This window comes from Rhipicephalus sanguineus, chromosome 6, assembly GCF_013339695.2.
Source record: "Rhipicephalus sanguineus isolate Rsan-2018 chromosome 6, BIME_Rsan_1.4, whole genome shotgun sequence".
NCBI classification, from domain to species: Eukaryota; Metazoa; Arthropoda; class Arachnida; order Ixodida; family Ixodidae; genus Rhipicephalus; species Rhipicephalus sanguineus.
In genome coordinates this window covers 150480040-150492384 of record NC_051181.1, presented here as the reverse complement: position 1 = coordinate 150492384, position 12345 = coordinate 150480040, and the positions used below count along the sequence as shown (strand labels likewise).

The following is a 12345-nucleotide window of genomic DNA, read 5'->3' as shown; positions in this document are numbered from 1 at the left end:
TCTTCCGAGCTTCCCGAACGACGTAGCTAAGCAAGCGAAATATATACTCCGTTTGCAGTTGGTGTTGCAAGAACAAATGTTAGTTAACTTGCAACGATAAAGCAATATTCTTTTTTCAGTTTCTTTTCTTTGTTTTTCTTTCTTTCCTTTTTTCTTTTCGCGAGTACAAAGGCAGGACTTGAACGCAAATGGCTGAGCGAAGACACGCTAGAGTGCTGATTTCAGCACAGCATTCCGGCATCGCGAATGCGTCGCCCTAATGGAGCAATTTCCAGGGAAGTTTATCACTGGCGAACACCACAGTTGTATTTCAACGCGCTTACATACTGACACAGTCACAACAACGATGCCGCGAAACCGCTCCCGTTTCCGCTTCGCTCTGTCGTGTCCTAGTAAAACTTTGTCTTGGCTGTAATGTGACGGGCAAACGCGAACTGTCTAATATAAAATTATTGCATTTCTTTATGTAAGCGAGCGTACTCTTATTGTATCGCTGCTAAGTTACAAATTACGCTGCGAATTCGCTATAAGTATGGTTTAAAGGAGAAGGTGGAAATAAAGATTAATGGTGCCCGTACGCTAGAATTTGGTACTTCAAATGTGTTCGAAAGCGCTAACACCGCAAAATTTTGTTCCCCTTGCGACGTCTTCAACAGGAATACCGAACTAGCTAAAGAATCCTTCAACACGACTGTGACTTCAGGCGTATTTAAAATTGCATTGCAATCTTTGTAGCATTACTTTTTTTCGGCAACCTTACATTTCTGCATGGTTCTTGAAAGCAACAGAATTGAGCTACCGCCCGTGATACGCTGCACTGTGTGTGTTGTGAAATGTGTACATTGATGATTTTCACTCTCTCTCTCTTTTACTCCCTTATTCGCCGCCCCTACGTGTAGGGTAGCAAACTGGACGTAGTCTAGTTAACTTCCATACCTTTCCTTCGTGCCTTCTCTCTCTCTCTCTCTACACTTTTTGTCAGCTGTCATCCGCAGGCCCGTCTCAAAGGCGGCTCCCGCGTTCAAAATTCCTTGCATGGTTGTATCTAGCAGTAACTCATGCGCCTCTCACAGACAAAAGACATATTTTCCTTGTGAAAGGTTAACGCGGTGCTTAACGCGCCAGTTCTTGCACCTAAGGTGAACTGCCCAATGAAAAGTGAACCTTTCCAAAACTGCATCCTATACCAATGTATTAATACAAAAGGTACATGATTTCAAACAAAAGGAGCATGCGCAAAAAAATAATTAATCGAAATGATAAGGGCTCAGATATGGCTGCCCATATCACCGCATGTGGGCGTAATCCTCGACCCTCGGTAACAACCATTCTAGGGAGGAGTGGTGACGCTCCTGATGTGCACTGGAAACATTTTTATCGTCATAAAAAGCAGAGGTTTGCGTGTAAATTAGCAGCCACTCGCCTTCTTACGCAAACGCCTTTTGATGTACACATGTCATGTTGCTGACACTGTATGCGTACGCGCCACAAGTGATATGCATGTCGAACCCTTCTCTTCTACTACACGGTTTGTCGCTTTTTCTTGCGCGTTTTGTAGCTGCCGTGTTAGCTTGGCAAGCTAACATGTGAAGCTGCTGAGCGCGAGGACGCGGGTTCGATTCCTGCCCACGCCGACCTCATTTTGTTGGAGGTGTAATGCAAGAACACCCGCGCAACATGGTTTTAGATGAGCTTTAAGCAAGACAGGTGGTCAAAACTAGCGCGAACTTCCCCAGTATGGTATAACTCATAATAACGTCGTGGTATTGTCACTTATTACCCCGTAATATAACTTAAATGAATTTTGTGTCAGTTGCAATTTGTCTGCACTTGTTTACTTCTTCAGTGATGCAAAACCAACTCTACAACTATTTCTTCTAGACTACATAATAATTAGTTGATTTTTTTTTTGTTTACAGGCACACACTTTAGACATAGGGAAGCGTTATAGATTCCCATGCTAAACTGCGATACACCAGCATGGGAGAGTCTAGTTGGCACCTCAAGAGCACGATGTCACGTGAACTGAGGTAAAACGTCATGTATGACGTAATCAGCAGAGCGTCACGTCGCTGTCGTCCCTGACTCTGGTAATAAATAGTGTCCTGGCAAACTATCGAGAACCGCGAAGCTGTACGGCGTAGGTTATTCTCTCCCCCCCCCCTTTCCCCCCCTCCCCCCAGTGACACGGATGAACCACTGACACTGGAAAAATAGCAATACTGATAAATGCAAGAACAGCGCAACAGACAAGGACTGGCGAAAACTCACAGCGCTGGGTGTGACACTGGCCGAACCTTGCCTTTCGCTCAAATTGTACGGCGATAATATGACGTGATACGCCAAGTACGTTTTCCGCTCAGGTCACGTGCCCCGTGGTTGTCGAGTTGCGAATAGACTCGCCCTACCAGAATAGTTTTAAGCTTCCCTTTAAAGATGCTTAACCCTAAATGATTCGCTCCATTCCAAAGTTTATTCTTGTCGAAGCCAGAATGTTGATGGGGGTAGAGTACACAGTAGGCCTCGAAGCGGCAGCACGCGCTCGCACGGGTCGCTCGGAGGCCGCCGCCGAGCGTTCGATACACCATACGAGCGCAGAAATTCGGTGCCCGTGTGCAGCGATCGATGCGAAATGTCACGTACAGCAGCAAACCTCTCCCCTCCTCTCCTTCCTCTTTTCAACCTCCCCTCCGCCTTCTCTCGATCGAGAACAGCGGAGAACAAAAGAAGAGAAAAGAACAACGGCGTCGATGCAAGGACGCCGCCGATGACACTCGCCCATACAGTGTACGTTGCCCTTGTTTTCTCTCCCCTTGTGCATTGCGTGTTCTTCTTTGTTTTCTTCTTCTTCTTCTTTCCTTCCCGAGACACGGCTCGTGGAGTACGTAGGAACGGGTACGTGTGTGTGGAAAGAGGGGGTTGGAAGACAGACACCTCTCGGGACGCGGCGCTTTATCGCCGACTCTTATAAGACATAAAGGCTGATGCTTGGGACATGGAGCTCGTTTAGAGAGTGCTCCCGTCGATCGCGCCTGCGCGTAGCCCCGAAACGATTGCGCTCACTCGGCGCGACATGACAGCACCCTTCTTCCCGTGTCTTCGAAATTCCGGCCAACAAAGCGCAAGCTTCCGCTGCGTAAATATCGACGAGTAGAGCTTCTGCAATATAATGGTGCTCGAATGATTCGTAGTACCCTCGCGTCTGTATACAGGCCTCTTCGCCTCCCTGTGATTCTTGTCAAAAATAAGCAGCATGTTACACTCTGTTACACTTGAAGGTAAAATACTACTGCGCACTTGGCAATGCATTACGTTATACAGCCGGGAACAAGACTTCTTGCAGGCCATAACGAGCCGCAGCGTGAGAGACACGAATTAAATTACCTTGACCGTTCTCAGTCGATTCAAAGATTTGCTCGCTCGCACGTGATCTAACGCACTCAATGTGGAATACGTCCGGTTTTCTGCCTACCCACCTTCAATGTCTGGATCCGTCACTTCAACTTCAAATTCCATCCGGACTATCCCGATCCAAAAACAACAGTCCTCTGCCGCCTGTGGCTTGGAGTGTCTTTCACGAACAGCTTTGCTTACCGAATCGGGATGGCAGACAGTGCTGCCTGTGCTCACTGTGGCAGCGAGGAAACCATTGCGCACGTCCTGTGTCATTGTCCTCACTACAGCTCCCAAAGACAACAGCTCTCAGCAACGCTAGTACGCCTCGATTACCAGCCGCTTTCTGAACAATCAATTTTGGAGTGCCCGAAGGTTCTAGGTTCCAGCCAGAAAGCGATGAAGGCGCTGCTGAAGTTTCTCCGCTCAACCGACCTCGCTAAACGACTATGATGCTCCCGTGCTTGTGTTTGTGTGCGCTTTTTTTTTCCCTTTTTTTACTCTTTTTTCCTTCCTTACCTTTCTGTCTCCCCTTACCCCTTCCCCAGTGCAGGGTAGCAAACCGAAAAAAAAAAGACTTGTGGTTAACCTCCCTGCCTTTCACTTAACCTTTCTCTCTCTCTCCAATGTTCCTCCTCCTCCACTGAAGCTTTCTGCACCTCGCGGGGTATGCATTGCCTCCGGGATCGGCCCTCCTTTTGACCAAGCGACGATGCCATGCAATGACGTCATCACGTGACATCTTGTGATGACTTCATTATTGCGTCATAAATTTCTGTGATCTCTGAAGTCAACATGATGTTACCTGGTGGTGTCACAACACGACGTCATCAGTGACGTAGGCCACGTGGGTTTTTTGTACCACTTCATTCGTCTGCCGTGTTCCGCTCAACGATCCGCTCAACAACACACTAAAGCTCTTGCTTTAAAATTGATCCGTCAACCATCCTATGAAAAGTTTGCATCGGTACATTGGTCGAATCGTCGTCATTAACGTGATGTTACCAAGGCTGTTGTCAAACCTTTTCTCGCCCCGCCACGGTGGTCTAGTGGTTATGGCGCTCGACTGCTGACCCGAAGGTCGCGGGATCGAATCCCGGCCGCGGCGGCTGCATTTTCGGTGGAGGCGAAAATGTTTGAGGCCCGTGTGCTTAGATTTAGGTGCACGTTAAAGAACCCCAGGTGGTCGAAATTTCCGGAGCCCTCCACTACGGCGTCTCTCATAATCATATCGTGGTTTTGGGACGTTAAACCCCAGATATTATTATTAAACCTTTTCTCTCTCTCTCTTTTTTTTTTGTGCGCGAAAATGGTCTGTATATGACGCTTCGAAGAGTCTTTGGTGATTGAAGATTATTCGCCGTAAACTCCACCTTCAAAATTAACACATCATCTCTTTCTTTTTTTGTTGCCGTAACTCTTCCCAACGCTGAGTAGCAAGTCAGAAATGAAGGTTAACGTCTACCGCAATAAATCTCTCTCTCTCTCTCTTATTTTTTTCTTGCACGTTGGTAGTCTATAGACCCGTTATCGAATACAGTTGATTCAGTGGTACAAGCCGTGCGCTTAGTGATAAGTAGTGGTTGTACAAGATTGTCCTTGAAGAAACGTTGGCCAAGCTGCCTTCTTTATTCAAACACTTGTTAACCACTTCAGATACGTCATCGTAGCTGGATCTTCTGTATTGCCTAAAAGTAGGTTTAGGCAGTTTAACGTGTGTTATAAGTACAAGTTGTAAGCGTTACACTTTTTGCACTTATGGTCGTATGTGCCCTTCTTATCCATAGACTGCCTAAAATCAGCTTAGAGAATGAATTTTTATGAAATGTCTGTGGGAGTCTCAATAACAAAAAAAGTTTAATATGCTACTGTAAGCACTTCGTGTAGCACTATTACGTATTCAACATAAACTTGCCCTGCCTATGAACATTTGACAACGTCGCGTTTTTCCTGCGCAAACGACTTCTCAATCAAATCTTCCCTTAATCGCTCTCCCTTTCGTCGTGTATCATATATCTATTTATTTAGATTTCTGTTACCATATCTCACCCTGTGCCACACTATGGCTAGATTCAATGACGTCATCACACCTTCTTTGGAACCAGCAAGTTCAGAAGCTGCGTAACCAAGAAAACGTGACAGCATTGCAGAAACATATTGCGCCCAGCGACAAGCCTATAACAGTGATAAACCGCTGAAAAACTGCTACCGTAAAGCTCAAAGCGATTGACACGCGATGGTCGTGTGTGCTGACGTCATCGTGGACGTCATGTAAGGTACAATCACCATGAAAAGCTGCGTCTGTGATGTCAAATAAGATCTATTTATAGATGTGTTCATGTATTGCAGCCGATCGAAACACCATGTGCGAATTCCGGGTTTGGCCACTTCACTGCCCAAGTTTAATTTAATCCATCCTGTCAGAGGAAGAAGTCACGTGCGCTTGTCCAAAATCTATTTATCGCGCATTGCGCATATGGCAGGTCCTGAATCGTGCGTATGGTTCATTCTTTTATCTATTTTATTTCAAAGATTCAATCACAATGATGCCCTCTGTGTCCACTATAAGTTCACGGCTACCAAGAAAGAAATAACAAATAAGGTGATTATCACAGTGTGAATTGTGAAACCCTGCACTTTGTGTGTGTGTTGTGAAATGTGTCTTTCTCTTTCTCTCTGCCTTTTACTCCCTTATTCCCCTCCCCATGTGCAAGATAGCAAACTGGACGTAGTCTGGTTAGCCTCCCTACCTTTCCTATATTCCTTCTCTCTCTCTCTCTCGATACCGCAGTTTAATGCCAGGCATCGATTCATCTCTGCGTTGAGACGTCCGAGGAAGTACACAGTAATAGGCCTGTGAGTCAGAGTGCTAGTGACGCGCGTTGTATCCTTCGTAAAGGCGAGCGACCCAATGGTATCTACGTCCGCATTTATAGCCGCGAAATGTAATAGAAGACGCAAGCAGGGCGTCCTGCACGCTATCACGGCGCATTGCGCTTACGTCATTCCGTGGAGGCGCACGCGTGCTCGAGTGAGGGAGGGCTCTATGCTGGCAAGGATGCAGAGAAAGCTATAACAACCGTACGAAAACATCAACAACAAAAAATAAAGAGGAGGTTTTATATACTCTTGTCTTGACTATTGCTTAAAAAACAAATAAATATATAGAGATAGAGCGAGTTACGAAGAGGAGAGCTTCTATTCTTTACTCGAATTTAATAAGAACGGAAAGACAGGGGCCGCTATCTGTAGAGTGCCGGGCGCGCCCGACGGCGGCGGAGGCAAAGTCGGGGAAAATGAGCTCGGCAGCGGAGAGCGCCGCACGCACCAGCGAACCACCCCTGCTTTTTTTTTCTTTCCTTTTCGTTCTGGCTCACAGGCGCCATAGAAACGGCGCGCTATACCAAACCGTCGCTTCGCCCCAGAGGAAAGGATGGCGGAGAGAAACGAACGCACGTAAACACGCCAGCTCCAGAAAACGGCGCGACGCCGCCTCTGTGACCGCGACGCCACGCAGTGTCACGAGCCCTGGCTGGTGTCTCGGTGCTTGGTAAAAAGCAGAGGCAGAGAAGTCGGTATATACGTATACGGAAGAATGCACGTGTTTTGTACCAGTTCTTCCTTGCATTTGCGTCTGTATGCTTGCGTGTGCGCATGTGTGCGTTCGTGCACACGATAATGGTATGCGTATGTGTATGTATGTACGTATAATAATAGTACTAATACCTGTGGTCTTACGTGCCAAAATCACCAAAGGATTATGAGGTACATTGTAGTGGAGGGCTCCGGATAATTCGACCACCTGGGGTTCTTTAACGCGCGCCTTAATCTAAGTACACGGGCCTCTAGTATAACGGCTCCATCGAAATGCGACCGAACCCGGGACCTTCAGGTCAGCAGCCTAGCACCACCGAGGCGTGCGTGCGTGTGTGCGTATGTGCATGTATGTATGTATGTATGTATGTATGTATGTATGTATGTATGTATGTATGTACGTACGTACGTATGTATGTATGTATGTATGTATGTATGTATGTATGTATGTATGTATGTATGTATGTATGTATGTATGTATGTATGTATGTATGTATGTATGTATGTATGTATGTATGTATGTATGTATGTATGTATGTATGTATGTGCAGTGTGGATTTTGGAGTGTGTTTGTGCGCCCATTTGCTTATCTAAGTGTCTATGTGTGCGTTCCTTGCATCCCTTTGTGATTTCTATATAAAACCTACCGAAACCAACAGACAAGAGAGAGAGAGAGAAATGTAATGCGGAAAGGCAGGGAGGTTAACCAGAAGACATATCCGATTTGCTACCCTGCACTGGGGAAGGGGTAAGGGGAGACAGAAATGTTAGGAAGAGAGAAACGGGATAGGGAGGAAGGGAAGCACAAAGACACACGCAGGAATGTCACAATCGTTCAACGAGGTGGGTCTCTCATTGAGCGATGAAGACAATGAACCCAAGGAAAGCATAGGGACCATTATTTGTAGGCTAACTGTAGTGTAGTAGTTATGATATAAATATTAAAAAATTAAAATGCGTGAAAAGACTGCTTGCCGATGGTAGAGACCGAACCTAAAACTTTCACTGGCTGTTAGTTTCGTTATGTTGCATATAAGAAAGGGAACAAGCCCTCGATGAATTACCCTCCTTTTGAGTTTTTAGCTAAATATGCAAACTGTCGGTTAAAATCATTCCCTTTGACATCATTACAATGGTCAAAAGGCGGTTTTTTATGAGCTGTCACTGTTTAGTATGCTCCAACCCACCGCACGCTGTGGTTCCCGATTTTAATCTGCGATGGGCAGCTACTTAATCATCAATTAATGTCTCTTCCCACCGGTCCTTTTATATGTGTGTATTTCTATCGCACTGCACGTTATTGATGTTCTCTCTGGCAACATATACAGTCCCGCCCTGCTTATTGATGACTACCGAGAAAGCCCGTGATTTGGTGACCTACTTTTTCGGTAATTGGGCAGTCTTACTGTGCCCCGAAATAGTGACGAACTTTGAGTGCGTAATATTATAGACCCGGTTAACCGTAAAGTGTTTCCTTTGCAATTCTCTGAGTCATGAACTAAGTGTAGATATAAGGCCAGTGGCACATATAGACTATCTTAGGGCATTTTACGGATGGGTTTCGGTACCGCTATATTGGGCCTTGTCGTATCGTATCTTTAACAACCGAACGAAAAGTCTTGCGGAGGACGCATAAGCATGAAAAGTCTGGTTTGGTGTATAGGACGTTTCACGACCTTATTAATTCCCGTCGCGATATTCCAAAGTAAGAAAGCATTCATTTCACAGACCAAAGTGACTTTTACGAGTGGCTCAGCTCATATCGCCTGTAGAGCGCCCATTCTTTGTCGGCTGTGGTTGGGAGTTGCCTTCACACAACATTAATTGGAATCACCGACAGTGCGGCATGCGAGGTCTGCAGTACTGAGGAAGACATCGAGCATCTGCTATGCCGCTGCCCTCGATTTGCCTCTGAAAGACGAACTCTTTCTGATTCGATGCGACGATTGGACGATCGGCCGCTGTCTGTGCAGATGCTTCCGGAGCACCGTCCCCATCGCTCGTCGGCCCACAAGGCAGTTAAAGCACTTTTGTGCTTTTTAAGGACTACGGGGCTGTGTGAACGCTTGTGAGCGCTTGTGACTATTTTTACAGTGCCACCGCCACATACATGTCAGTGCATTAATTGATCATTTCCTTTTTTTTCGCTCCCCTCTCTCTCTCTGTCTCTCCCATCTTTCCACTCCCCTTCCCTTTCCCCCGGCGTAGGGTAGCCAACCGGACTGCTGTCTGGTAAACCTCCCTGCCTTCTCCCTTTCGTATTCCTTCCTTCCTTCCATTTGTCTTACAAATCGTCTATACATTATCTAAAATTGGCAAATAACCATGTAGTGACCACTGTGAACTGAGGAGGTCTTTTAATTCGCTTTTTTTTTCGTCTATGCTAAGGCAAAATTCGTCTGCAAACAAACAAAACAAAAAAAATGTCGCCAATCTGAAAAACTACGATAATGTTCGCCTCACAACACACTTATTTCAATGAAAGCTTTTGCTCCTACATTTGGAAGAAACATTAGGGCAGCACTACTTATCGGTGGGGCTCACCAAATAATGCGCGAAAAGCCCCATTGATAAAAGGGTGTGGGGCTACTCCAACGAACGTAGGCTAAAAGCAACGCAGACCGGAGACTTCTGTGGTCTTCGGCATGTCTATCGTGCGGAAAAGCACGTAACAATGATTATCACAGTTTCAACTTTAGAACTGCATTCGTGTACATCCTTTACTTTATGTTCTGAGAAGTCATCAGCTTGTCAATACACGGGTAAACAAGCCTAAGTAATTGACAAACTAACGACTACGCTTCTTCGGCAAACCAACCAAAAGTTCTCTTTACGGGGGGAGGGGTGAGGGGGGGGGGGGTTACCGCAATTGAAAAAAAAATAGAAAAAAAAGATGCTTACAGCTTTTTCATAAAGATCTTATCGCCTAAACGTTGTTGATTATCTCGCAGCTTCTCTCTGGGATGGCGCGTTTAAATTTTGTTGAAAACGTTTATGGGAAACTTCGATCCTATGAACATTTTCCGAAATTTCCACTGACGTACTCGACAGATTCGTGCCTAGCATGTACTTATCATGTTGAAATTCTCGTAGCCCATATGGCGATTCTTGGGCACGAAGCTGACTGATCAGTACTATATAATCTCAGTACCCATTAAAGCAGTTGTACAACGCTGAACCACTCACCACGTTCAGAGAAGCCGACGCGTTCATAAAATTGCATTCGGAAAACATGGTGTTGACTCGGCTACGCAGGACGATGAATACCAGCCCGTGTCGGCGTTTTCAAGTGCTCCATTTTGATGGCTAAGTAGTAAGTACACGATATTGCACTTACGCATGCCCAACGCTACCGAAGTTGGTGACAGCATATGTTGAGTTTTCTGGCCCTTGACGAAACCGAGTGTTCGCTAATGTCAGGCCCGTAGCCAGGAATTTTTTTTCGGGGTGGGGGGGGGGGGGGGGGGGGGGACACCTGCTGAAAACCTTGACTATTTGAAAAAAACAGATATATTTATTATTTATTTTTGGTAAAAACACCTACATCACCAAAATTTTGGGGAGGGGAGGGGGTAAGGCCCCTATCCTCCCCCTCCCCTCCCCCCCGTTTGGCTACGGGCCTGGCTAATGTTAATACATTATCCATCGGGCGTTTGTGTGACATTGATCAATCGATTGGCTGATGAAACTACATTGAATTACTGATTGATTGACTGATTCATCTGATGATATCAAAGCAGCTGGCGATTTCTGCTCTCCTTCCTTGCTTCAATCCGGCTTTCTGTTTGGCCTTACGGTTCCTGTAATTTTCATCATCCTTTAACCTTTCTCTTTTGGCTCCATTATGGAGTCCACGCATGCGCAAATCCCGTTTATTGTTCTTCGGAAGATTAACCTCGAGAAAGTATTCTTTGTGTAGCATCACGCAGCAGTAATCAAAAGCAAGTTCTGTGTCAAGATTTTTTGTAGAGAGCTGCTTTTTAGGGGGGCCTGTCTGAAGCCACGCCTAGCTTTACATTTAACTTTATCTTGATACACTTCGCATCGCGATTTCTCAGAAAAAAAACTCATATGGCATGAATGTCCAGTCAGAGTAAATACGATCATACTTAGCTACACGCTTTACATTGAACTGTGTGTGCCCTATCGGAGATAACCCTTTACTGCTCAATGGACAAAGAAAAAGTGAGTGTTAGTATGTTCCGAAGTTAGGCCAACTGTGTCATATTTTATTGTCTCGTTTCAGGCAAGACTAATTCTTGTTTCCAACGCACTGAGGTCCTCTAAATATCTTCCGAGCGTTAACGTTCGCGTCAGCTCGAGATTCCCATGATATAGGTTCTCGTTCTCAGGGTTACCCTGTGCGATCGTGCTGACAAGTAGCCTAGGCAAACGCTAGCGCTAGCAGTTAACGCTTTTCCGCAACTTCGAAGTCACGTTGTTCAAACGGCAACGTGTCACTGTCAAACTGTATGTGACAAAATGAATACACGAATATAGCAATGCAAAGAGTATAGGCAGCCAATGACGAAAGAGTATTTGTAGCATCACTGTTCTATTCTTCTCCACTTTTCTATGATTCAGAGCAGATTACCAACATGTCTATTGGTATATTTCGGGACGATATCACTGCCCATAGAAATTCCACTAAGGCGGCCCCCTAGAAAATTTTCTGAGAAAACTCTATTCTCCTTTTGTTGACCTTGATTGGTTTCGAAATACATTTTGCGTATATACATTTAAGCACTACGAGCGATTGTTGCAAGAGAAGTCACCATTCTGCGAAGCTCGTCTGGGCCGCTTGCGAAATCAATGGAACGTGGGGCGGGTGACTCACCTGCAGGTCATCACTGGCGCTGCAGCGTTGCCACACGGGACACACAGTGGTGGCAGCCAGCAGCAGCAGCTTCGTCGGCGCTAGCGACGTCACGTCGTCTCCGAGGCCGAAGTCTAGTTGTCCGTGGCGGCGAGTCGCCGAACCTCGGCACGACGCTCTTCATGGCCTCGCCGTTCCCAGCACTCGCACGAGGCACGTCACCAAAAAACGCACCGCGTATAAACGTGGTCGAAACAAAGAAATATACGACGATATGTGTATCACTCCGGCGGGGCCGCACGGGCTGCTACCGCGACTCCCAGAACTGGGCCACTACTACACCGGCGGCGGTGGTCGCCGTTCCGTTGGCTTCGCCGCCGTTCTCTCGTGACGTACGCCCGCGGCAACGCCGCCACGGCACGACGGGCAGCCCCGAGGCCGAACAATCCTTGTCGAGGAGACCCTCCAGTTTCTCTTCTTGCTTTCCGCTTCGAGTGACGGCCGTGCTTTCCTTTTCCCGACGCTCGCCGTGCTCACATTTC

General features: G+C 46.4%; 1 protein-coding gene across 2 annotated transcripts in view; it reads right to left on the bottom strand.

The window, feature by feature from the left end:
• Window positions 1–12008, bottom strand: part of LOC119396782 (potassium voltage-gated channel protein Shaw) — a 132467-nt gene extending 120459 nt beyond the window's left edge. For both annotated transcript variants that reach the window (XM_049417233.1, XM_049417232.1), the window contains exon 1: window positions 11825–12008. The gene's annotated coding sequence lies outside the window, so the exon portion shown is untranslated. The remainder of the gene's footprint in view (window positions 1–11824) is intronic.
• Window positions 12009–12345: the final 337 nt, after the last annotated feature.